Source organism: Rhinopithecus roxellana, chromosome 21, assembly GCF_007565055.1.
Source record: "Rhinopithecus roxellana isolate Shanxi Qingling chromosome 21, ASM756505v1, whole genome shotgun sequence".
Taxonomy (NCBI): domain Eukaryota; kingdom Metazoa; phylum Chordata; class Mammalia; order Primates; family Cercopithecidae; genus Rhinopithecus; species Rhinopithecus roxellana.
In genome coordinates, this window is record NC_044569.1 from 67,041,691 (window position 1) to 67,066,166 (window position 24,476).

General features: G+C 39.4%; 1 protein-coding gene across 1 annotated transcript in view; it reads left to right on the top strand.

Annotated features, from left to right (window-relative positions):
- The window catches only part of PHLPP1 (PH domain and leucine rich repeat protein phosphatase 1), a 271,730-nt gene that overhangs the window by 16,800 nt on the left and 230,454 nt on the right, over positions 1 to 24,476 (top strand). The gene's annotated exons all lie outside the window — the stretch shown is intronic.

Genomic DNA, 24,476 nt, shown 5'->3' on the forward strand with positions numbered 1-24,476 from the left:
TCAGTACCTGGCTTCCTTCAAAGGATAGGCTGACTCTCTTGTTAGGAATTAATGCAGCTGGTGACTTTAAGTTGAAGTGGCTGCTCATTTACCATTTTGAAAATCCTAGGGCCCCTGAGAATTCTGCTAAATCTGCTCTGCCTGTGCTCTATAAGTGGAACAACAAAGCTGGATTACCGCACACCTGTTTGTAGCATTATTTACTTAACATTTTAAGCCCATTGTTGAGACCTGCTGCTCAGAAAAAGAAAGGATTCCTTTCAAAATATTACTGCCCACTGAAAATGTACCTGGTCATCCAAGAGCTCTGATGGAGATGTACATAGAGATTAATGTTGTTTTCATGCCTGCTAACACAACATTCATTCTGTACTCCATGGAACAAGGAGTAATTTTGAATTTCTGGTCTTATTATTTAAGAAATACATTTTGTAAGGCTATAGCTGCCATAGATAGTAATTCCCTTGATACATCTGGACAAAATAAATTGAAAACCTTTTGGAAAGTATTCACCATTCTGGATGCCATTAAGAACATTTATGATTCATGGGAGGAGAACCTCCATTAACATGGGTTTGGAAGAAGTTGATTCATGGATGATTTTGAGGAGTTCAAGACTTCCATGGAGGAAGTAACTGCAGATGTGTTGGAAATAGCAAAATAACTACAATTAGAAGTGGAATCTGGAGATGAGACTGAATTGCTGCAATCTCATGATGAAACTTGAATGGATGAGGAATTTCCTCTTATGGACAAGCAAAGAAAGTGGTTTCTTGAGAAGGAATCTACTCCTGGTGAAGATGCTGTGAACATTGTTGAAATGACAACAGAGAATTTAGAATATTACATAAACTTAGTTGATAAAGGAGCAGCAGGGTTTGAGAGAATTGACTCCAATTTTGAAAAAAGTTATGTGGGCAAAGTGCTGTCAAAGAGAAATCTTTTGTGAAAGGAATAGTTAATTGAGCAGCAAACTTTATTGTCTTATTTTAAGAAATTGCCACAGCCACCCCAATCTGCAGCAGCAGCCACCTGGATCAGTCAGCTGCCATCAACATTGAGGTTAGACCCTTCACCAGCAAAAAGATTATGACTTGCCAAAGGCTCAGATCATTGTTAGTACTTTTTACAATATTTTTAAATTAAGGTACGTACATTGTGCTTTATACATAATGCTGTTACAAACTTAATATATTGTCTATATAGTGTAAACATAACTTTTTATATGCACTAGGAAACCAAAAAATTCATGTGACTTTATTGTGATATTCACCCTACAACAGTGGTCTGGAACTGAACCTGCAGTATGTCTGAGGTATACGTATACACATTCATTCATTTAATCAGTAATTACTGTGATTATTTACTATATCGTGGTCCTTTGAATTAAAGATGATTCATGTAAATTGTTGAGGATCCCTTGAATTACTTACCAATTTGAAGGCATGTTTGTGGAAACAAGCCAACATTAACAATAAAAAGGTGAAAAGTGTTCTAATGGAGACATAGTATTCGCAGGTTACTGTAGTAGCAGGAATGGGGGGAGAGAGCCTCCAAACTCTACTGTGTCACCCTGGAAGGACCAGGAGTAGACTGTTGCTTCAGTTCTGGGATCCTGAATTGTTTTAGGAGCAACTCTAAATTATTGGTTCAAGATACAGTGCAATTGAGTTAGGATTAATAGTTCCAGTCGAATCCTTACCGTTTACCATATACTTCCAGGCATCTCGGCCTTTTTATCACTTGAATAGTTTTGGGCTCTATTTGATATTATAGTTTGTGAGGATCTAAATTCTGGGTTAAGCAAATATTTGTTTTGATTTTTTGAAACAAAAAATGCAGATGTACATGGGCTAGAGGTTGCCCTAAAGCCTGACAGTAGCCTAGAGTACACTGAGGGACTTTCTCTTATTTCTTTTTTTTAAGGCCTATGAGGTTTTATTTTTCTGTGCATTTATGAGGTTGATGGGAAGTACTGTTTATCTTCTGAAGAGAGGTACGTTTTTTAAGTTTGGTGTCATATGTACACCACATTCATGTAAAAATTGGAAGATGATGATTTGGTCATGACCTGGGGGCATTTTTTAAAAACCTCTGTATCTCCTCTCTGGATCTTCATGGAAGAAGGAATTTTTTTAAAAACCTCTCATGTATACTAGGAAGAAACAAAATCTTTCAGCGTTCATATAAGCATAAAACAACTTATTAGCTCTTTTATCCATGGCTGTAAAACCTGTACTACACACATGGCAAGTTAAGTCTTTACTAATGACCTATTATAAATTATTTTCATCTTGAGTAGATGGTAATGGCTCTGTGAAATACTGTCTTGTAGTAACGTGGATGACAGCACTGGAAAATGAGCTGCATTTTGCTTTTTGTGTTTTAGAATTATGAGAAACACCATGGTAACAAAAAAGAAGTTATTTCAGCCTGTCTGACTAAAATAAGTCATGCTTCTAATCCAAATAAAATACTTCTAATTCAAACCAATCAACATTCAGGTTAATTACCTGCCAGTGGGTATTTTCCACCATCTATTATTAAATAACACCTATTTGCCCTCTGTGAAAATTTTTAGAGACCTCAGTTAACTCATTAGAGCAATATCAACACTTGACAAGCTGATTTTTATGGGGGATATTAACAGAAATGTTAGCACCAATGTAATCAGAAGGAGAATAGTTATTGGCCCTTGTGATTATAAAGTGGAAGCTCAATGATCCCTTGCTTTGTAACCAAGTCATATGAGGGACTTGGTGTTTTATTCACAAAATGAACATGTGATTAGAAAAAGTTCTATAAACATATTTTGGAACTGCTTAAGAGGATGTCATTCTTTTTTTTTTTTTTTTTTTTGAGGCAGGATCTGGTACTGTTGATTAGACGGGAGCGTAGTGGTGCCATTTCCACTCACTGCAGCCTCTGCCTCCTTTGCTCAAGGCATCCTCCCACCTCAGCCTCCCTAGTGGCTAGGACTACAGGTACATGCCACCTATAATTTGGCGTTTTTAATTTTTGCATTTTTGTAAACCGGCTAATTTTAATTTTTGTATTTTTTGTTGAGATGAGGTTTTGCCATGTTGCCCAGGCTGGTCTCAGACTCCTTAGTTCAGGTAATCCGCCTGTCTTGGCCTCCCAAAGTGCTGGGATTGTAGACATCAGCTACCTTGCCTGGCCGAGGATGTCATTCTTAAGATACCACACAAACGTTCATTTCTGAGAGTAGGGATTGTCTTGTTAGTATCGTTGGAATGCTTACTTTATATCCTGGGTTGGCTTGTAGTCATTAGAATTGGAAGGTGTCATTTCTTCCTACTTTTGTAGATATGCATACTTCCCCTTCCCAGCCCCCCATCAAAACAACAACAACAGCAAAACAGTTGACCACCCTCGTGGTTTTAAAAAACTGACAGATTAACCCAGGTAGCATCAACCTCTAGATCATCCTGATGGGTAAAAGAAAGTAGTAGAGTTCATTTATCGTTAGCGTACTATCACAGGCACAATTATACTTACCCCATGCACAGTATCTTCTTTATCTTTTAGAGACATACGTAATATTGGAATAGACTAAACCGCCATTGTCTGTAGACAGTTACTAAATCAGAACCTGACAAATGCCATAATTGAAGTAGTGCCTGTTAGAGTATAGCTTTGCCAGGCTTCACTGGTATAAAATGGGTGAGAACCTCATGGATAGCCCAGAGATGACCTGGAATCTTTGCACAGGAAGCAGGCAGAGGACATCCAGTACAATTTCTTACCTGGCATAGAAACCTCTGCTTGTCCATTCCTGATTAGTGGTTAGCTGGCTGGCCTCTGCTTGTTGACTGCATTGTGTTGAGCCTTGGCCCCTTGAAATGTGGTCTGTGGACCAGCACCATCAGCCTCCCCTGGGAGCTTGTTAGAAATGCAGAATCTCAGGCCCCACCTCAGACTTACTGCATAATTGGCATTTTAACAAGATCCCTAGGAGTTTCATCTGCATGGTGGGAGTGGGAGAGAGTAGAAGTTGAAGGAGGGAAACCACCATGTGATTCAGGCGAGACCCTGAGGGCCTGAGCTAGGGCAATGGGAGGGAGTAAAGGAGATTGATGTGGACATTATCCTGGGACTCAGTAGCTAACTGGCTCTTTTGACAACAGAAGCTCCAAAATGACAAGTTTACAGTGGGTGATGGAAGAATTGTGGATCAGTTCATAAAAGTAGGAAGCAACAGATTGTCTAGTGGATATCACTGATTAATTCAGTGATCCTTGAGGACTAGGCACTACTTAGGAGTTGGCGACATAATGAATGAAAGTGTGTCCTCTACTCTTGTTATTTTCAATTTAACACTGAAGGACTGGTTTTGCTAAGGCATGAGTTTGAGATGGTAATACACTTTAAGCTGACTGCAGCCATCTGTTTAGTTGGTAAATGGGCCTGGCTCACCACCCAGCTTCCAAATCTCAGTGAAGGTTTGTCACTTTCTACTGGTTACCATATGTGTGGTAACTCTCAGGAGGTGATATAGACATTATTTATTTACTTGGTTTTCTTCTAGAAGCCATTTATTTTTTTCCATATACAAAATAAATGCTAGCACTAGCTATGGCTATCAGACAGAAGTGAGGAGGTCTAAAAAGAATATGTGTTACATTTATGAAGCTCTTAGGTTGTATGTCTTTTGAATGTTGAGTTTTTCCTATCTAATGGGAGGTGACGTTTACATAAATAATAATAATAAAACTTGAAATGCCTTAATGGAGGCATTTAAACAGTGCCAGGGGAATCCAGAAAGGCTGACAAACCAGCTCTCCCTGGAAGTAGAATCCTCTGGAAAGGCTTCCTGGGAAAGATTCTCCAAGAAAATAGCATTGCATGAAAAGGGCATGCCAGGTTCTACAGCATGAATGACAGGGCTCGATGTGGGTGGGGAATGGTGAGTAGCTTGGAGTGGTGAAATTTTAGGTGATGAGATGAAAAGTGGTAGGAGATGAGACTGAAAGAGAGGTTGAGGCCACGTGACGAAAGGCCTCACATGCTAAGGACTTGATAAGCAAGTCGAGTGGAGAGTGACATGATTAGATTTGTAGTCTTTGGCATTAACTGGGCAGCCAGCTGGAGGATAGATTGGCAAGGGGCTGACTAGAAACTTGGAGACTGCCTTAGTAGGGCCTTTGATAAACATGTTTTGACTTTTTGTGTTAAAACAGCCTGTCAGGAGCTGACGAAGGAATGATACGCTGCCCTTGCCTCAAGGAGTTCAGCCTAGTGGCAGGGAAGGAAAGCAGGCAGTGCTGCTTGGAATGTGCTGCTTGCGAGGTTTGTACAATGTATTTGTCATACCAAAAAGGGAGGTAATCACCTCTGCTGCAGTTGTTATAGGGTTGATGGGAGATGCTTTTGAGGATTAGGAAGAGTAGACCAGGAGCTGGAGTGGATGGGACAGGACATTTTTGGCAGGGGACCTAGAAGTTAGATGAAGGTCTACATGAGGTCAGTGCAGATGAAGAACCATGAACATAGGGTAATTGTTTACAATGTAGAATTGTTGGGTCTTAATGAATGATTATATGTGGAGGGGGAAGGACAGTTCAGGATTTTTTATTCACTCCTGAACTAATTTGAGTACAGCAGTTCCCACTTATTTGAGGAGGATATGTCCCAAGACCTCTAGTGGATGCCTGAAACTGGGGTTAGTATCTATCCCTGTAGGTAGAACATTAGATATACAGTAGGCCGTCTGTATCCATGGGTTTTGCACTCATGGATTCACCCAACCACAGACTGAAAATATTCAGGAAAAAAACCCAAAAAACAATAAAAAATAATAGCCTGGGTAAGATAGTGAGACCCTTTCTCTACCATTTTTTTTTTTTTTTTTAATTAGCCAGATGTGGTGGCACACACCTGTAGTCCCAGCTGCTTAGGAGGCTGAAGTGGGAGGATGGCTTGAGCCTGGGAAGCCAAGCCTGCAGTGAACTGTGATGGTGCAACTGCACTGCAGCCTGGGTGGTGACAAAGTGAGACCCGTCTCAAAAACAACAAAAAAACCCCAAAACAATGCAACAATAAACAATAATAAAAAAAGGTATAACAATGGTTTACATAGCGTTTACATTGTGTTAAGTATTATAAATAATCTAGAGATAGTTTAAAGTATGTGGGAGGATATGCATAATTTATATACAAATATTTATATAAGGGACTTGAGTGTCCATTGATTTGGATATCTTTTGGGGTGGGTGGTGGTCCTGGAACCAGTACCACTTGGATACCAAGGGATGACTCTACTATGTTTTTCCTATACGTATATTCCTATGATAAAGTTTAATTTATAAATTAGGTACAGTAAGAGGTTAACAGTAAATACCAATACAGCAGAACAGTTGTAACAGTATACTGTAATAAAAGTTATGTGAATATGGTCTCTCAATCTTACTGTATTGTACTCATCTATTTTTGGACTGTGGTTGGCTGTAGGTAACTGAAGCTGTGGAAAGTAAAATTGCAGATAAGTGCAGACTACTGTATGTCCTCCATGTTGGTAACTAGGGATATGGTGTGAACTAGACCAACAACGTCTTATATGTCTGGATGACTTGGAGGTTTCTAGTTTAGGGGTGACTGTAATCCCATTAACTAACAGGCAGAATATGGGAGCAGGAATTGGTTTTAGGATAAGGGGAGAGATGATGAGTTAGAATTTGGATGTGTTAAGTTTGAGGTTCCTGAAGAACATCCAAGTATGTCTGAAGAGCTCCAGGATCATCTGTATTTAGGTAGTACTTTTGAAGCCTTTGGATTGAATGAAATTGCTGGATAGATAGGACTTTTGAAGCCTTTGGATTGAATGAAATTGTTAGATAGAGTGAGGAAAGGCCTTAGGAAGCAACTCCGAGGAATGCCTATATTTAAAAAGTAGTAGCGAGTTATATTGAGTGAAAGAATTCAGGCATGAAGGAGATACACCTCTATGATTATGTTTATATGAAGGTCAATTAACTGGCAAAGCTAATGTTTGGTGATGTATTGTAGTGGTTACCTTTCAGCAGGATATGGATGGGAAGGGACATGAGGAGCCATCTGGTCTTGATATTGCTCTTTGTATTGATTTGGGTTTTAGTTTTCTGGGTGGGTACATATATAACAGTTCATTGATTGGTACCCTTATGGTTTGTGTGCTTTATTAGATGTAACTTATATCTCAGTGGAAGAAGAAGAGGCCCTGAAGGCAGAAATTTGAACAGTACTTCTATCCTGAAGGGCGAGGGAGAAAGAGGCTAAGGATAATGGATGAACAGAGGGGAAAAATTTAAACAAAGGAAAGTCTTGGAAGAAATAAGCAGGCATGGAGCACCCATGAAGGAATTAACCCTAGGTAGGAAGAGGGTCGTCTGTTTCCATAAGGCTTTTAGGAAGGATGGATAAAGAGATTCTTGTAAGAGCTCTGGAAGTCTTTGGGTCTCAATTGGCCTCAGTTTTCTTAGTGAATTAGAAGGTGAAGAAAAGGCAAGTCTCAATATTTGTTGTAATATGCTTTTTCTTGAGCTCATCAACCAACTAATCGTAGTGTATACCATCTGTTGTGAATTCATGAGTGATTTCAACTATTGCTGAATTTTTGGAGGATTGATCCTTCCTTGGGCCATCCTAAAGCACCTTACTGCACTGGAAGGGAAGCAGGGACAAAGGAGAGATGGAGGAGCTGATTGCCAAACTTGGTTTTACAGGTTCTCCAATGCTTGCCTGGGGTAGGTTTGTTTTGACAGCAAGCACAGCTTGTAGTCCCTGCTCCTAATCTCTAAGGGTGTGTGTGTGTGTGTGTGTGTGTGTGTGTGTGTGAGAGAGAGAGAGAGGGGGTAGGTGGGGAGGCAGAAAGGCAGGATGTTCAGAAGCCTTCATGAAAGCTGCGAGTAGTAAATAACCAAGCCGGGATTGTGCTTTCCATTATATTCTGTTTCCTTTCTGTTTATAAACTCATTTATGGATATCTTCTGAGATAGATTGGATTTTTTTCTTTGACTTCTTTTTTCTTATGACTTATTTCTTATGACTTATAGGTAAGAGCTGATTGTGAAGAATGTATTTTCCATTCTTAGATTATCAAAATGACTTGTGGATTAAATCTGTTTAAAAGTGAACATAAAGACATGGTAAATTTTAAGTTCAGTTAGATATAAACCAGATGGTATAGAGGACAGTTATTATAAATAATAAACACTGTTAAGAAACCATGCTAAACCTATCATGGAAATCTTGTTAATTGTAGTAAGCATTAAATTTTCATTTTGTGCTCAGGACTGAGCTAGATGCTGAGATTTTAAATTGTGGTTATTGAAACAAAAACGAGCATTATTTTAGTCTTTCTTAAGAATATAACTGTGACTGGGCACAGTGGCTCATGCCTGTAATCCCAGTACTTTGGGACACTGAGGCAGGGGATCACCTGTGGTCAGGAGTTCAAGACCAGCCTGGCCAACATGGTGAGACCCTGTACATACTAAAAATACAAAAACTAGCCACACGTGGTGGTGCACACCTTTGTAATCCCAGCTACTGTGGAGGCTGAGGCAGGAGAATTGCTTGAACCTGGGAGGCGGAGGTTGCAGTGAGCCGAGATCACGCCACTACACTCCAGCCTGGGCAACAAAGCCAGACTCTGTCTCAAATATATATATATATATGTATATATATATAATTGCTCAAATATTTACTGATGTCTTTGGATCATCTAGCTATTGTATATTCCCATAGCACAGTTGTGTTTTGTAGATTTTTAATAAAGGTAGTTTGAGAACTAGGATAGAAACTCTTGAGAAAGAATCGTAATTGCTCACTCTTCATATCAAACATGATGAATTGCCAGATAGCAGTAAGAGTGGAAAAAAATAATAGACCGTTCTTGATTTTATAGGCCCTGGTGGAATGGCTGTAGAGTTTGGTTGTTTTTTACTTGCTCAGGAACTTTGTATTTATTGGGCTAGCAGTTGTTGGCACAAAGGTTTGTTTGTGTTCAAAAGTCACTGATTACTGGTAACAAACTTTTTTTCATATGGGACACTGTCTTTTTTTCCCTGAGTCTACTTAGTCAGTTCAGATGTGGAGTACTTGCTTCCCAAGGTATAAGGTGCTTTGAAGGCTGGGGGAAAAGATGAGTCACCAGATCCTCTGCCTTTTCAGAAGCTTAAGCCAATTGCACAAGGACACAGATTATCATAAAACAGAGCAGAGTAAGACAGTACCATAGGGTTCTTCTCCCTTTTCAATTTCTTGCAAATACTTCTTGAACTTTGTGCCTTTTATGTGCCAGTCTTTAACAAGATAGATGTAATATGGTCCTTGCCTTTGTGACTTCAAAGTAGGGAGTAAACTTACCAAATACTTTTATAAATAATTGTTTAATTGTAATTGTGATGTGTGCCACAAAGAAGAAATCTAGTATGCAGTGAATTCTTGTTTAAGCGGAGACCTGAGGATTGAATAGTAGCTTGGGTTATAGGGTACGTGAAAGAGCATTGCTAAGAGGGAAACAGTATGTTTGAAAACTCTGAGGTAGGAAACCCAGCAAGTTTAAGGACTTAGAGGAAGGACCAGTGTGAATATAGTATAGTGATTGAGAATATCAGGAAATTATAAGGGCCCATATCATGGGTGTGTGGTCTGGGGCTAACTTCTGCCTGATAAGTGCCTTGGGCATTATAGTTTTTCTCCTCTTAAATTCAACGCAAAGTAGGTAGATAATATGAATTCTCTGTTAAGTCTAGCTACAAGGGCCTTTGAGGCCACAGTGTTTTGGAATTTATTTTAAGAAAATGGGAAACCATTCCATTGAGTTATCAAATGTTCTTTAGATTTGTCTTTTTCAAGGACAGGTGCCATGACTGTCATTTTCTAACTTTTTGTCTTATCAGTAGGATGGAGAAAGGGAAGATAAAAGTAACACGGTCTTTTCTATATTTTTTAAGCCCAACAATCTGAACACACAAGAACAACCACTTTTTCTGTCCTTCCTATGTACATGACTTTCTTCATCTTTTAGCCACCTGCACAGCTGTGTAGTTCCTTACACAGCTACATTGACTGACTCTATGTTATCTGAGACCCCAAGATGCTCCCAGAATGCAAAGGGGTGTGGTCTGAAAATAAAGGCATAGTCTTTTTACTGACTTCATGTAATTTTTTTTTGTTTTTTGAGATGGAGTCTTGCTCCGTCGCCCAGGCTGGAGTGCAGTGGCACGATCTTGGCTCACTGCAACCTCTGCCTCCCGGGTTCAAGCGATTCTCCTGCCTCAGCCTCCCGAGTAGCTGGGACTACAGGCGCCCACCACCATGCCCAGCTAATTTTTGTATTTTCAGCAGAGATGGGGTTTCACCATGTTGGTCAGACTGGTCTCGAATTCCTGACCTTGTGATCCGCCTGGCTCGGCCTCCCAAAGTGTTGGGATTACGGGTGTGAGCCACTGCACCTGGCCTTTTAAAATTTTTATCGGAAGCTCTATTTTACTCTGTTTCTGCCCCATCCCAGCACACTCATTTTCCTTTTCTTAGAAAAGAAAAATTAGTACCTTTTATTGAATGAGTATATAAAATTCCCTGCTGTGTATTCCAACTTCCCCTAACTCAGCCCAAACAATAATAAACTGTGCTGAACATCAAGGATGTTTGATTGAGGACATTAAAAAACACCAATTCAGTGTGTTCTCTTGATACTTTAACAACCAACTTCCATTTTAATGGAGTTGGAATACAGCATTCTAATTTGTATGTCCTGTTAGGGAGACATTAAATGAAATTATACTTGCTTAGGATTTTTTTTTTTTTAAACTTTTTATCCATAAACAAGAGAGGTCCCAGGGTTACTTACAAAGTCAATTATTTTTAAATTAAGGGGCAGGTTAATTAGACTCTTTATAATTGAAATATTATTCTCTGTTCTTTTCCCCTCTCTTGGTTGTCTTAATCCTTTGAATCATTTCCTTATTTTTGAGTAGATTAAGTGATAGTGAACAGGAAAAACTTAAAAACAGCTTTTTTTGTTTTAGGATTTTTTTTTATTATGGAAAATTTAAACGCAATTACAGAAGTAGGCAAAATAATGTCATGAACTCTCATGTAATCATTACCCAGCATCAGCAGTTGCCAACTCATGGCCAGTCTTGCTTTATCTCGAATCACCTTCCTCTGCTTAGATTATTTTGAAACTAATCCTAGATCTCATATCATTTCATCCATACACACCTCTAAATTTAAGTATCTCCAAACAGAAGTACTCTTTTGGAAGTACTTCAGTCAAAAAGATGACACTGTTATTTTCTTAAAAATTAGCAGTAATTCCTGTTTTTCAGCAATTACCTAGTCAGTGTTCAAATTTCCATTTATCTTACATTTTTGAATTATGATCCAAATGTGGTCCAAACCTAGCAATTGCATTTTTTAATGTTTTTAAAATTTCTTTTAATTTTAGGTTTCCCTCTTCTCCAGTTCTTCTTCCTTCTCCTCTTCCACCCTCCCCCTTTCCCTCTCTTTCCTTGCAATTTACCTGTTGAAAAAACCAGGTTATTTGTCCTGTAGGGTTTCTCACAGGGTGAGTTTTTGTGACTGCATCTCTGTAGTGGTTACATTGAAATTTTGGATATATACATTGATAGGCTTTTTTTTTTTTTTTGAGTTTTGCTTAACGTTTACTACTTTAATGTGGAGAGGTAAGTTGGATCTTCTTTTGCTGGATTTAGACCAGAGGTCCAAAACTGGTGCCCGTGGGACACTTATGGCTTACAGGCATGTTTTGTTCGGTAGGCACACTCAGAAATGCTTTAAAATTAATTGCCATGAGTTAAACATTGTAAAATTTCCCATAAGAATCAAGATCTATTTATTTTTTTAAAATTCTGTTTTAAAAAATCAGAGTATCTGAGCACCCCAGCTTCCATGGCAATGCCTCTGGTGAGTGGTGGGGCTCCTTCAGAGGGTGCATGCCCACACCTGGTGCAGGGCACACTCCTCATATAGGCTTCCTGCCTGGTCCCAGAGGCCAGCTGGGTTTGTGAACCCTGACTTAGAGCAACAGAAATTACCTTTATTTGTGTGGTGTCTCTTAAATTCAGTGCATTTTTTGCCGCATGTTTTCTCCAAGCTGGTATTTGTGCTGTTTCACTGTTTAAGAATTGATGTCTATTCCGAGAGTGGTCAGAGTGCCAGCTGAAGTTCCTGCTGTGCTTCATGCCTCTGTCAGAAGCCTGACTCCATGCATTGCATGAATTTATTCTCATGTGCCTCTCCCTTGGACTGTGGATATTGGTGTTTATATTTTTAGTGCCTAACAAAAGGCTTGGCGTATAGTAGATGCTCAATTCTTATTGAATGAGTAAAGGAGAAAAGGAACCAGTAAATAAACCAGATATGAAAGACATAGGAAGGCAAACAGATCATGTAATGCACATCCATGTTTGAAACTTCAGTGATGTTAGCACCTCTGCTTCTTCCACTGGCATGTGTTACTGATAGTGATTGTAATCATGGTATGTTACTAGTATAACACTGTACAGTATTATAAATAATTTGTGTAGATATGCAAATGTTTAGCTCAGACCTTAGTCACATGTAAATCAGGGATAGGCTTCTTAATAATAGATTTTTAAATATTAGCTAAGCTTTCCTTTCTTGCCCTAAGAATTTGGAGTTTGAATTCCTCCATTTGGTTTATGTGCAAAGGAAGGAAGTACAGCATGGATGAGCCCACAAACTTGAAGATAGTTTAGGAGGAATAGCTGATATAATTTCGTAATGTTTCAAAACCTGGCATTTGGATGTCATTAAAAACAATAATAATTTTAATACCATTGCATTTTATAGGGTTTAGTAATCTTATTTGTGTTATACTAATGCACACTTTAAAATTAGAATTGAGGTTTTAATTTTTTTGATAGATGTTAAGCCTGCCTGAACCTTTCCTTGCTGCTGATAACCTTTGATAAAAAGTGTGGGTGGGGTCAGGTTCTGTACCCTTTGACTCCAGGAGAATATTTAGTTTATCATGATTAAGCGAACAGGAAAAGTAAACATATGTTACCAGTTGCATGTTCTAGCCTAGTCTAAATTCTTATTCCCTAGTGGTTATTACATGAAAACGTAGTTTGAATGATTCCAAACACTCAATAAACTAAGATTGCATTAAGAAATCTAGCTCATTTTATACTGTTAAAAATTGTCAACAAGTGGTACTATTAAAAGTGAGGTGTTCCAATTTTACAGAGTCCTTCAGTGGCATTTGTGGGTGGTGAGAAATATATACTCTTATTGAGAGCCGGTGGTGTCTTCACATAGTGCACTGGTGAGTGACAGGGATGTGCTGTAGTGTTGCAAGAAATTAGAGGATTTTTTTTCGAGTAATTTTAATAGTGCCACCGTTCTGTATTCACCAAATACTTTACATTTTTAAAACCATTTCAGTATTGAAATTGTAATCACTGAAGCAAATCTTTGAGACATTCCTGATTAAAATTGAAATTCTTAATGTTACTGTTGCCTCTTTTAGTGACTGAATTGAAAAAAGTTACCGGTAGTAAATGTTAGCCAGTGTTTCTTTTCTACATATGAATCTATGATAAGAATTTTTACAATTTGGAGGAAAACTGTAAAGATTTGAAATCAAAGTACTGTACTAGTTTGTAATTGAACTGTGTCAGACTGGGTCAGAGGTGTTAGATCTAAATTGCTGACTACTGGATTTCTTTCTGGGCTCCCAAGGAGAATACTCAAATGCATGCCTACTATATGTTATATATAGTGGAGGAAGATAGTTGGAAGAAAAACTGAATTTTTTTTTTTTTTTTTTGAGACGGAGTTTCACTCTTGTTGCCTAGGCTGGAGTGCAATGGCACAATCTTGGCTCACCTCAACCTCCCCCTCCTGGGTTCAAGTGATTCTCCTGCCTCAGCCTCCTGAGTAGCTGGGACTACAGGCATGAGCCACCATGCCTGGCTAATTTTGTATTTTTAGTAGAGGTAGGGTTTCTCCATGTTGGTCAGGCTGGTCTCGAACTCCTGACCTCAGGTGATTTACCCGCCTTGACCTCCCAAAGTGCTGGGATTATAGGCATGAGCCACCACACCTGGCCAAAACTAATTTTTTATAGTGAATTTTCCTCAAATGTTAGCACTTTCTTGTGTTCCTGCTGCTGTTAGTCAGGGCGTACTTAGGCAATTTGCTTTTCTTCTTCCTTTTCTGCGTGTTGCCTTTGAAAATTGTAAGATGAACACTGTTTGAATGATGTGCTTAAATAGCAATTAATTTAGTTTCTTTTGCCCAAATGATTTTAGCTTTGCAGTATTTTTTCTTTTAAAAAATGTATTACAGGCCATTTCAAGCCTGAATACAAGAGTAATATAAAGAACACCTGTGTAACTACCCACCAGCTTTGTTGAATCTAACATTTTGCTGTATTTGCTTCAGATGTGATTTTTTTTTAAGTTGTAAACCTGTGTACACCTTTTGATCCCACAACCTGATGCATGTGTTGAGATTTATTCCTATATATTGTATGTAGGTTTTTTTTTTCTATAATAAATAGTGTATTAAAATTAAATAAAATTGTTTGCTGGTGCATAGCAATGTGATTTATTTTTTGCTTAGTAGAACTTGCTTAAGCTTTCTGGACTGGGTAGCCTTTAAACTACAGATTAAATGTATCTAATGGTTATAGCTATATTCAGGTTTTCTAATTGTTCTAGACTCAGTTTTGGGAAGAGATGTTTTTCTAGAAAATATTCCATGTCTGTTTTTCAACATTATTTAAGTCTACTACATTTCAGATGTCTCCTTTTCACTTCCTTCTGTTTACTGTTGGTCTAACCATGGATTTGTAACTTTTATTTGTGCTTTGAAAGAATCAGCATTAGGTTTTCTTGAAATTTCTATCATTCCCCTCCCCCATACTTAATTTATGCTCTTATTTTTAATTCTATCAATTAGTTTTGTTAGGAGTTCTCTTTCATTTTATTCCTAAGGTTAGGTGCTTAGCTTACTAATTTTTAGGCTTTCTTCATTTCCTTTTTTTTTTTTTTTTTTGAGACAGAGTCTCACTCTGTTGCCCAGGTTGGATTGCAGTGGCGTGATCTTGGCTCACTGCAATCTCTGCCTTCTGAGTTCAGGCGATTCTCAGCCTCCCAAAATGCTGGGATTACCGGCGTGAGCCACAGTGCCCAGCCGATTTTTTTCTTTCCCTCCCCTCCCCTTCCCTTTCTTAGCCTCCCTCTCCCTTTCTCTCCCCTCTTCTTCCTTCTTCTTCAGCAGGAGGTGGGATTTCTTCCCTTCCCTCTTTCCTTCCCTTCCTTCTTCAACAGCGTCTCCATGTGTCATTCAGGCTGGTGTGCACAATCATGAGTTACTGCAGCCTTGAATCCTGGGCTCAGCCTCCTGAGTAGGTGGACTGATAGGTGTTTGCCACTACACCTGGCTAATTTTTAAAAAATGTTTTGTAGAGACAGGGGCTCACTGTGTTGCCTAAGCTGGTCTTGAACTCCTGGGGCTCAAGGGATCCTCTCGCCTTGGCCTTCCAGAGTGCTGGGATTACGGTGTGAGCTACTGTGCCTGGCTAATTTTTTTTCTTTTATTTCATGAATTATTTTAAAGGTCATTTTAATGTTTTCAAATACATCAAAATTTGTAAATTCAAATTTTACTATTTCAGATTTTATCATATAATTGTCAAAGTACCTGGATGATATTGATTCTTTGGTATTGGTTGAGATTGACTCTGTGACCTGGTATAATTGTTCCATGTCTGCTTGAAAAGAAGGTACATTCTAATTGTTGGGTGTTGGTTAGGTCTAATGTGTTGCTTAGATCGTGATTGTTAATTATTTCATTCATCTTCTATAGTTTGACTAATTTTTTTACTACTCAACCATTGACTAGTATATTAAGCCCTTCCTTCATAATTGTGAATTCATGAAATTCCCCGTTTAATTCAATATATTTTGAGGCTAAATTGATAAATAGGCAAATTCAGGATAGTTTTTTTTTTTTTTTTTTTTGAGATGAGGGTGTCACTTTGTCATCCAGGCTGGAGTGCAGTGTCACAATCACTGCTCACTGCAGCCTCAGCCTCCTGAGTAGCTGGGACTACAGGCATATGCCACCACACTCTACTCATTTTTTTATTTTTTCTGTAGAGACGGGTTTTTGCCATGTTGCCCAGGCTGGTCTGGAACTCCTGGGCTCAATCTGTCTGTCAGCCTTGGCCACCAAAGTGCTGGGATTACAGGCGTGAGCCGCCACGCCCCACCCAAATTCAGAATAGTTTTATTCTTGTTGGTGGAATCTTTTTCTCATTATATAGTGACATTTTATTTCTAATAGTGACTTCTGCTTTAGTGGCTGTTTTGCTTGATTTTAATATGATTATAGCTTTTTTGGGTTACTGTTTACTTGGTATATATTTTTTTCTTTATGGTCTTACTGTATTGCCATAGTTTACTTTCTTCTAAACAACATATAGAAGGTTTAAAATTTAATCTGAGAATCTATGGATTCAATCTGTTTATTTATATTTGGATTTGTTTATTTTTGACTTTATGGCTCCTGCCCCAACACACACACCTTTTAAGGTTTTAATTTTCTCTTTTCTTGGTAGTATGTTCTTCAGTTCTCATTTTACTGTCCATTCTTCTGGAAGTTTTATATTATTTTAGTGGTTACCTTTAAATATTTAACTTGAACATGTCACCTAAAAAGTGTATAATCACCATTTCTTCAACATCCTTTCTTTAAAACAAAATCCCAAAAACAAAGACCTTAGAATACTTCAACTCTGATAGCTTGTCTTCATTTATAGGTGTTATACTTTTCTCTGGTGTTTTTGCTTTCTTACTTTTTTAATCCTGAAATTTTATGTAATTATTATTATTATTATTTGGTCGGCACATGTTCAGGTTTACCCAATGGCTTACTGGTATTCTAAATAAATATATATATAAGGGGATTTTTTTTTTTAATTCAAGTTTTGCAGCCTCATATGACCAAATTCCAAACCTCCTGGGAGTGGGGAAAAAAAGACTCTTAAAAAAGATACCTGCTAGCAAAAAGAATTTACTACAATATGGAAAAGTATATGGGAGAAAGTATATATTTCTAGAGACTTTGAGATAACATTTAACGTTTTGGCTATTTAACTTCTTCCTTTTCTTCCTTTCAGTTTCTCTCTTTCCAGTTTCTGCCTTTCCTGTTGAATTATTCTGCTCAGGTTGTGATAACAAGATACCACAGACTGGGTGGCTTGAACAACAAAAATTCATTTTCTCCACAGTCTGGAGGCTGGAAGGCCAAGATGAAAGTGTTGGCAGGGTTGGTTTCTCCTGAGGCCTCTTGGCATGCAGATGGCCACCTTCTCCCTTTGTTCTCACTAGGTCTTTCCAGCTGTGCCTGCACATCTCTGGTATCTCTTATGTGTCCGAATTTCTTTTCTTTTTTTTTTTTTTTTTGAGACGGAGTCTCGCTTTGGTCACCCAGGCTGGAGTGCAGTGGCGCGATCTCGGCTCACTGCAAGCTCTGCCTCCCGGGTTCCCGTCATTCTCCTGCCTCAGCCTCCTGAGTAGCTGGGACTACAGGCATGCACCACCACGCCCGGCTAATTTTTTGTATTTTTAGTAAAGACGGAGTTTCATGTGTTAGCCAGGATGGTCTCGATCTCCTGACCTCGTGATCCGCCCACCTCGGCCTCCCAAAGTGCTGGGATTATAGGCATGAGCCACCGCGTCCGGCCCAAATTTCTTCTTTTAAGAATGCCAGTCAGGGTTGGGCGCGGTGGCTCATGCCTGTAATCCCACTTTGGGAAGCCGAGGTGGGCGGGTCACTTGAGGTCAGGAGTTCGAGACCAGTCTGGCCAAAATGGTGAAACCTCGTCTCTACTAAAAATACAAAAATTAGCTGGGTGTGGTGGCACACGCCTGTAGTCGTAGCTACTCAGGGGACTGAGGCAGGATAATCTCTTCAACCCTTGAGGCGGAGATTGCCGTGAGCCGAGATGGCGCCACTGCACTCCAGCCTGGGTGACAGAGCCAGACTCTGCCTCAAAACAAAAACAAAAAACAAAACGAAAAAAGAATATCAGTCAGATTGGGTTAGGGCCCACCCTAACAGCCTCATTTTAACCTTATCACCCCTCTAAAGACCCTGTCTCCAAATATGGTTACATTTTGACCTACTGAGGGTTAGGGCTTCAGCATATAAATTATGGGGGAGGGGGACACAAATCAGCTTGAAACACCCATTTTTCATCTTTCTTTTGGCAAAGGGTGGTGTTATTACATGCAGTTATGTGTTCATTGGGGATACAGAAGTGAGACAGAAGTAGTTCATGTCCTCATGAGACTTTCATCTAGACAAGTCTAGTGATAATCTCTCTGTCACTTTCTGTCTCTCCCTCCTGCTCTCCCTCTCCATCCCTCTACACACACACAATAGGGCACCTGCGGACTCCTATCAGACTTGTTGCTCTGTGATCACTAATGTAGCGACTCTGTTTTACATAGGAGAAAAAGAAAAAGCCTTTACAGTCTTCAAAACCCTGCACTTAACGTTTTTGTAGTTGTTTTCAAAAGCTCTGCTCAGATTCAGCTTGTCTCAGATTGGACTGTTGATTTTTTGTCTTTTGCATTTATTGCCCTTCTTTTCTTTTTCCTAATTTCCATCTACTTGTGAGACTTGTTGCTGTTGTGAAAAGACTGTATTCTATAGTTTAACATGGGGGGTGAATTTCCTAGTTGGTTTTTTTTTTACAAGTTACTGGGTTCTCCACTTCTGTGATTCATTAATGTGTTTTTTCTTGCTGCGTTTCAAAAAACTCCCTGCTTTATTAAGGTTTAGGTGACAGGTCACCCCATTTTGGGTGAAACGCCTGAACAGAACAATTAAAGAGAAAATGAAAGGATTCAAGTACTCTAGAGAGTGGGAAAAAAGAAAGAAATTTGTGGAGTTTATTTGTCTACATGTCCATTCACTTTAAATACTGTTTCTAAGGTATCCCTGATTCCTCAGGTGCCCAAAGTTCCAAAGTGACAGATGCCTTTTAACAAACCAACACCAACAAAAAAGCAGTGTTAGCCACATTTGATATTTTGAGTACTGCAGCTGAGATGTCAGTGATCCATAGTGAATCTTGAATTGATTCTTAGAACTACACGTCTGAGATGTGTAAGAGGTTTTCCCCACTACTTAGTCTGCCTAGTTGGCAGAATTGATGTGGAAACATTTTCTAGTATAATTATTATTTTACTAAATAAGTGTGAAGCATATAGAATGTTTGTGGGAGGAAGGGGGTCGTCTTTCCCTGTCTGAATTGTCTCTAAAACAAGTGATGTATATGGAAATGTCCAAAGGAGTAAAACTTGAAGGTGGCTCGGAATTTGACCTCTAGGTAGGAGACAATTTGTACTTCAACTTCCTCCTGAAATGTTTTTCTAAGAGTAAGAACAACATCATCTTGAGGGGGAAAACGGCAAGCATGCAGAGGAGTCATTTGGCCTTGTTAGTCCAGTCCAGCTCCGTGGAAAAGGCTTTCATTTGTATGCTGCCTAATTATACTGTAAAAGAAAAGACTGAATCCATTAACTAGCCAGGCCCTTTGTGTCACTCCTGAATCTCTTTAATTTCGTGGCTGCATAGAAGCTTTATTCAGGGCATTCCTACTCCTGCATTATCTTTCCTGTCTGGATGCCAGGCCCTATTCATGGTGTTCTCACTGCAGGAAGTTCTCACAGTCATTTGGGGTGGATGGAGGGGAAGGGAAAGATGAGGGAAGGCAGAGGACTATGTGGGTCTTTCCCCCTCTCCATTTCCTGCTCTGCCCCTTAAAAACAAAACAAAACACTAAACAAAAAGCACACTCAGGAACATAGCTATAAGGGAGGGTCTTAAATGACTCAGTGGATTGATAACTCCTGTTAAATAACAGAAAATGTGTCTTCTTCTGACATCTATTTACAAGTAGTACTAAAACTCAGAAAAAGCTTTTCAGGTCCGATGAGGGTAGGAGTCATTGGAATGGTAATGTGCTCCAAAGGAATTTATTCCTTACAGTGAATGTATTTTAAAGAACTTTTAAAAATGTTTAATTTTAAAATTTTGTATTTTCTTTTTTAGAGACAAGGTCTTGCTCTGTTGCCCAGGCTGGAGTGCAGTGGCATGAACACGCCTCTCTGCAGCCTTAAACACTTGGACTCAGGCAGTCTTCTCGCTTCAGCCTCCTGAGTAGCTGGGACCACAGGCATGAGCACTGTGCCTGGCCAGGCCCCCCTGCCCCCACCCAGTAAAGAATAGCTCTTAAGGTTGTGCTGGTAGTAAGCTGAGAGTTGACACAGAGAAGCTGGGTGTTCAAGCAAACATCTAAACATTTTAAAATCTAAACGGGAAGATAAAGAGGCCAAGGAATGCTTTTCTCCTTACTTCCGCACGGTCTTTAAAAAGAAGTATTATTTAGGTTTGGTTTAGAACATGTGACCTTTTACAACAGATGCTGAATTGTTGTTACATTTCCAATCTTTTCCAAATAGATATGCAGATAAAGAGGGGAACTGGAATGATTTTGTTTTGTTTTGAGAGGCCGGTGTGGTAGAAAATAGATATAGATGAGTATAGATGGATTCTTGAGAGTAGCAGGGCACCAGTTTTGAATTGCCAGGATGTTCTCTTGGTTAATAGTAGTTCTGTGACCCAAGGGAAGCTTCATCTTGTTGCATTTTGTTTGCTTTGCATTAATAAATTATCAGGGAGTGGTCAAGGTTAGATTCCACTCTTGTTACATATTTAATATCTTTGTCAAAACTTTTGGGATCATTTCAAGTGTCTGCTCTCTTTCTGTCTCAGTAGATCCTTATTGACGCTGACCATGCAGTTAAAAACAACAGCAACAACAAAAAATCAAACAGCTAGTCAAATCCCTGAAAAATCTTCAGTAGACAGTAAGTGTGAATAACTGGATGAAAACTAAATAAAAGTGGAGAGTGTAGTTGTGTGTTGTGCCATATTACTACTGTGACATACACTTAAAGATTATAAACAAAGAAAAATAGCTATTTAAGGGTTATGACAAAAAGAATTCTGACACTTGGAACCCTTGACTAGATGCGTAGGAAACCAGGTAATAGAACAGAATAAGGATGAAGAACTGAATATCAGTAGTTTGCATTGATAGAAATAGTACGGAACTTTTTCTGTTTTGTATTGTTTTGTTTTGTTTTTTTGAGGCGGAGTCTCGCTCTGTCGCCCGGACTGGAGTGCAGTGGCCGGATCTCAGCTCACTGCAAGCTCCGCCTCCCGGGTTTACGCCATTCTCCTGCCTCAGCCTCCCGAGTAGCTGGGACTACAGGCGCCCGCTACCTCGCCCGGCTAGTTTTTGTATTTTTAGTAGAGACGGGGTTTCACCGGGTTAGCCAGGATGGTCTCCATCTCCTGACCTCGTGATCCGCCCGTCTCGGCCTCCCAAAGTGCTGGGATTACAGGCGTGAGCCACCGCGCCTGGCCTCTGTTTTGTTTTTTAGTGAGGTGGGCATGAGGATATGCTGCACATTTTATTCTGTTTAAGGATGTTTTCTTAGGTAAAGTTCTTTTCTAATATGGGAAGCTGATGACAAAAATGTTTTTAGTTCACAGTATTCTGTATGATTTATCCTTTTAATGTGCTCTTTTCTGATTTAATCAACTGAGTTTATATAAGTCACCTAAGACTTTTACAATATGGTTTATATAGAGAGTTTGATTAGAGGAAAATAACTGAAGGCTTGTTTTTATAATAGTAATATAATAACTATCATTTGCTGAACCCAGCAATGTCCCGTAAGTTACACAGGTGCTTTGCATGCATTGCTGGCATCTGGTCCTGATCCCTAGCAGATGTTTCTGTTCACTGCTTTCCTAAAAATTTCATCAGGTCACTGTAGATGTGTGTAGCTGCATTCAGGGGCTCTACTAAATAGTGGGACTTTAGAAATTCATTAGTTACTAAACATTGAGACAGGAGCACGCCCTATCCATGCTGCCCACCCTAGGATGGGCTCACCCTTCCTTCTCAGGATATAACATGTTACTATTGTTGATGTACCTTCCAACAATTTAGGCCATAAAAGTATAATTTCCCCAAAATTATGACTTTAAAGTTTGCAATTTATTTCTCTGCAAGTTCAATTAATGAAATTGACTATTTTGTAAGATTTCTTACTATGAGCCAAAGAAAGAGAAACCATAGTAATTTTCGATCCTGTGAGATTGAGGCTATTGCTTTTCCTTGAAATCAGCCCTTTTGGAGTTGGGTTGATTATTTTCTTGAGCTGTCACCTATTCCTGATTCTCAATAAGGGCTGTGTGGTGAAAGCATTTTGTTACACCCATGTAACTAGCCCTTCAGCTTGTAATTCCCACCATGCTTGTCTTAAACACTTCAGCTGTTCTTCTGAACTGCTTTACCATCTTACCTTATCCAGAGAACTTGCCATTGTACTTGTCTTAGATTCTGGCCTCTCAGTTGTGCCTGAGTTACTTGCTCAGCTGCTCTGTTCTGCTGTGGAATTCTTTTCATCTTTGTGCAACAGGCATTCCCCATCACCTGTCTTGTCACTCTGGCACACTGTGCTTGGAGACAAGACTAGGCAGTTGTTGTTGGGTATGAATGTTGGGGTAGCAGTAGTTCATGTCTGTGTGTGCACAGGAATCTTCAGGGTGCCTGTCTGCAAGTTGGCCACTCTTCTAGAGGTGTAGAGGCTGCAGTCTTCATACTTTTTTCCCCCTCCTGAACTGTCTCTCTGCCAGTTTCGGTGTAATAAAATGTGTTTGGCTTTCAGAGGCTTTCCTGTAAAAGGAACAAGAAGATTGCATTTTGCAGTTACGATGAGAGAGCAAGGTGTGGTGCTTTGGGGAGCATCATGGAAAGAACTAGAAGGTGTTTGAGAAAGCTTAGTCTGCTTTGTATCCACAGTATCAAAAATAGGCCTCCCCAGACCCCTGACGGAAATATCAGAAGGGAGGTCTGCTTAGCTATTGTATCAAAGGGTAATGGAAGTCATTCCCCATGTAATTTGTTATAAGGGTAACAATGACATATATAATGTACTAGATTCCACATATAAATTAAGAGAGAAAAAATAGGATTAAGGGTGTAATGTTCACGGCATTACATTTCTGTAATGTTTAATAGAAAGTATCAATTGCCATAGTCAGCTATACCTGGTGGTACATACCTATAGTCCCAGCTACTTGGAAGGGCGAGGTGGGAGGATTGCTTGAGCCCAGGAGATCAAGGCCTGGGCAGCATTGCAATACCCTGTCTCTGGAAAAAAAAAAAAAAAAAAAAGACTGTAGTCTTTCAAGGATTCCTAATATGTGTCTCCAGGACCACAATAGGCTTCTTGACATTGACAGATTTTTGTCTTTGAGTTAGCCAGCTAGACAAGAGCATTTTGAAATAACTGACATAGTGAAATTAGCTGATGTTTTTTGTAGGATGCAGAGGTTTAGACATTTTATGTTTCTTTCTTTGTTGTTCCCGGATTGTTGTCCTCTGGATAGATGATCGTTGTAATCCTTTCATTCTGTGTAGATAGATGAAAGTTGAAAAGCACTTCTGTAACTAGCCAGAACGTCCAAAACCTTATCCTGTCATGCTCTGTCAGCCCATTGGCTCATTCTTTTCCTTTCTTTAGGTCCTTACCAATACCAGTTTTCTCAATAAATAACTCCTTCCCCTCTAATGATTCCTATGGAGAAAGAGGGCAAAGTTTAGATAGTGCGGTGGTGTGAGTGTTTGTGTCCCTGTGCAATTCATATGTTGAAATCCTAAACTCCACAGTGATAGTTTTAGGAGGTGGGGACCTTTTTGGGGGTGATTAGGTCATGAGAGCAAAGCCTTCATGAATAGGATTAGTGCCCTTACAAAAGACGCCTGAGAGAGACTATTCTCCTTCCACACTGTGAGGATGCAGTGAAAAGGTGCCAGCTATGAGCTAGGAATCTGACCCTCACCAAGGCACCACATCTGCTGGTGCCTTGATCTTGGACTTCCCAGCCTCCAGAACTGTGAGAAATACATTTCTGTTGTTTATAAACTGCTCCTTGTAGCAGCCCAAACAGACTAAGACAGATAGAAAATTGCTTCATTTTGTGCTGGTAAGGTAGTTTGTAACTATTTTTTGTTTGCTTGAACTGGGCAGTTTCTATTGGGGGTTTCTTAGAAGGTATTATTCACTCTTCTGGGGGCAATTCTCTTTTCTTACTTTCCCTTAGCAAACTATTCTTTTTGCCATTTCTTTATGTCTGGTTAGGGCAAAAAGAAACAGGATTTGTGAGAATATTTTTGTTCCTCCCCCTTCAGTTTGTGCCAAGTGAGAACACAGATTAATGTTTTTTTGTTTTTTTTTTTGAGACGGAGTCTTGCTCTGCCACCCAGGCTGGAGTGCAGTGGCCGGATCTCAGCTCACTGCAAGCTCCGCCTCCCGGGT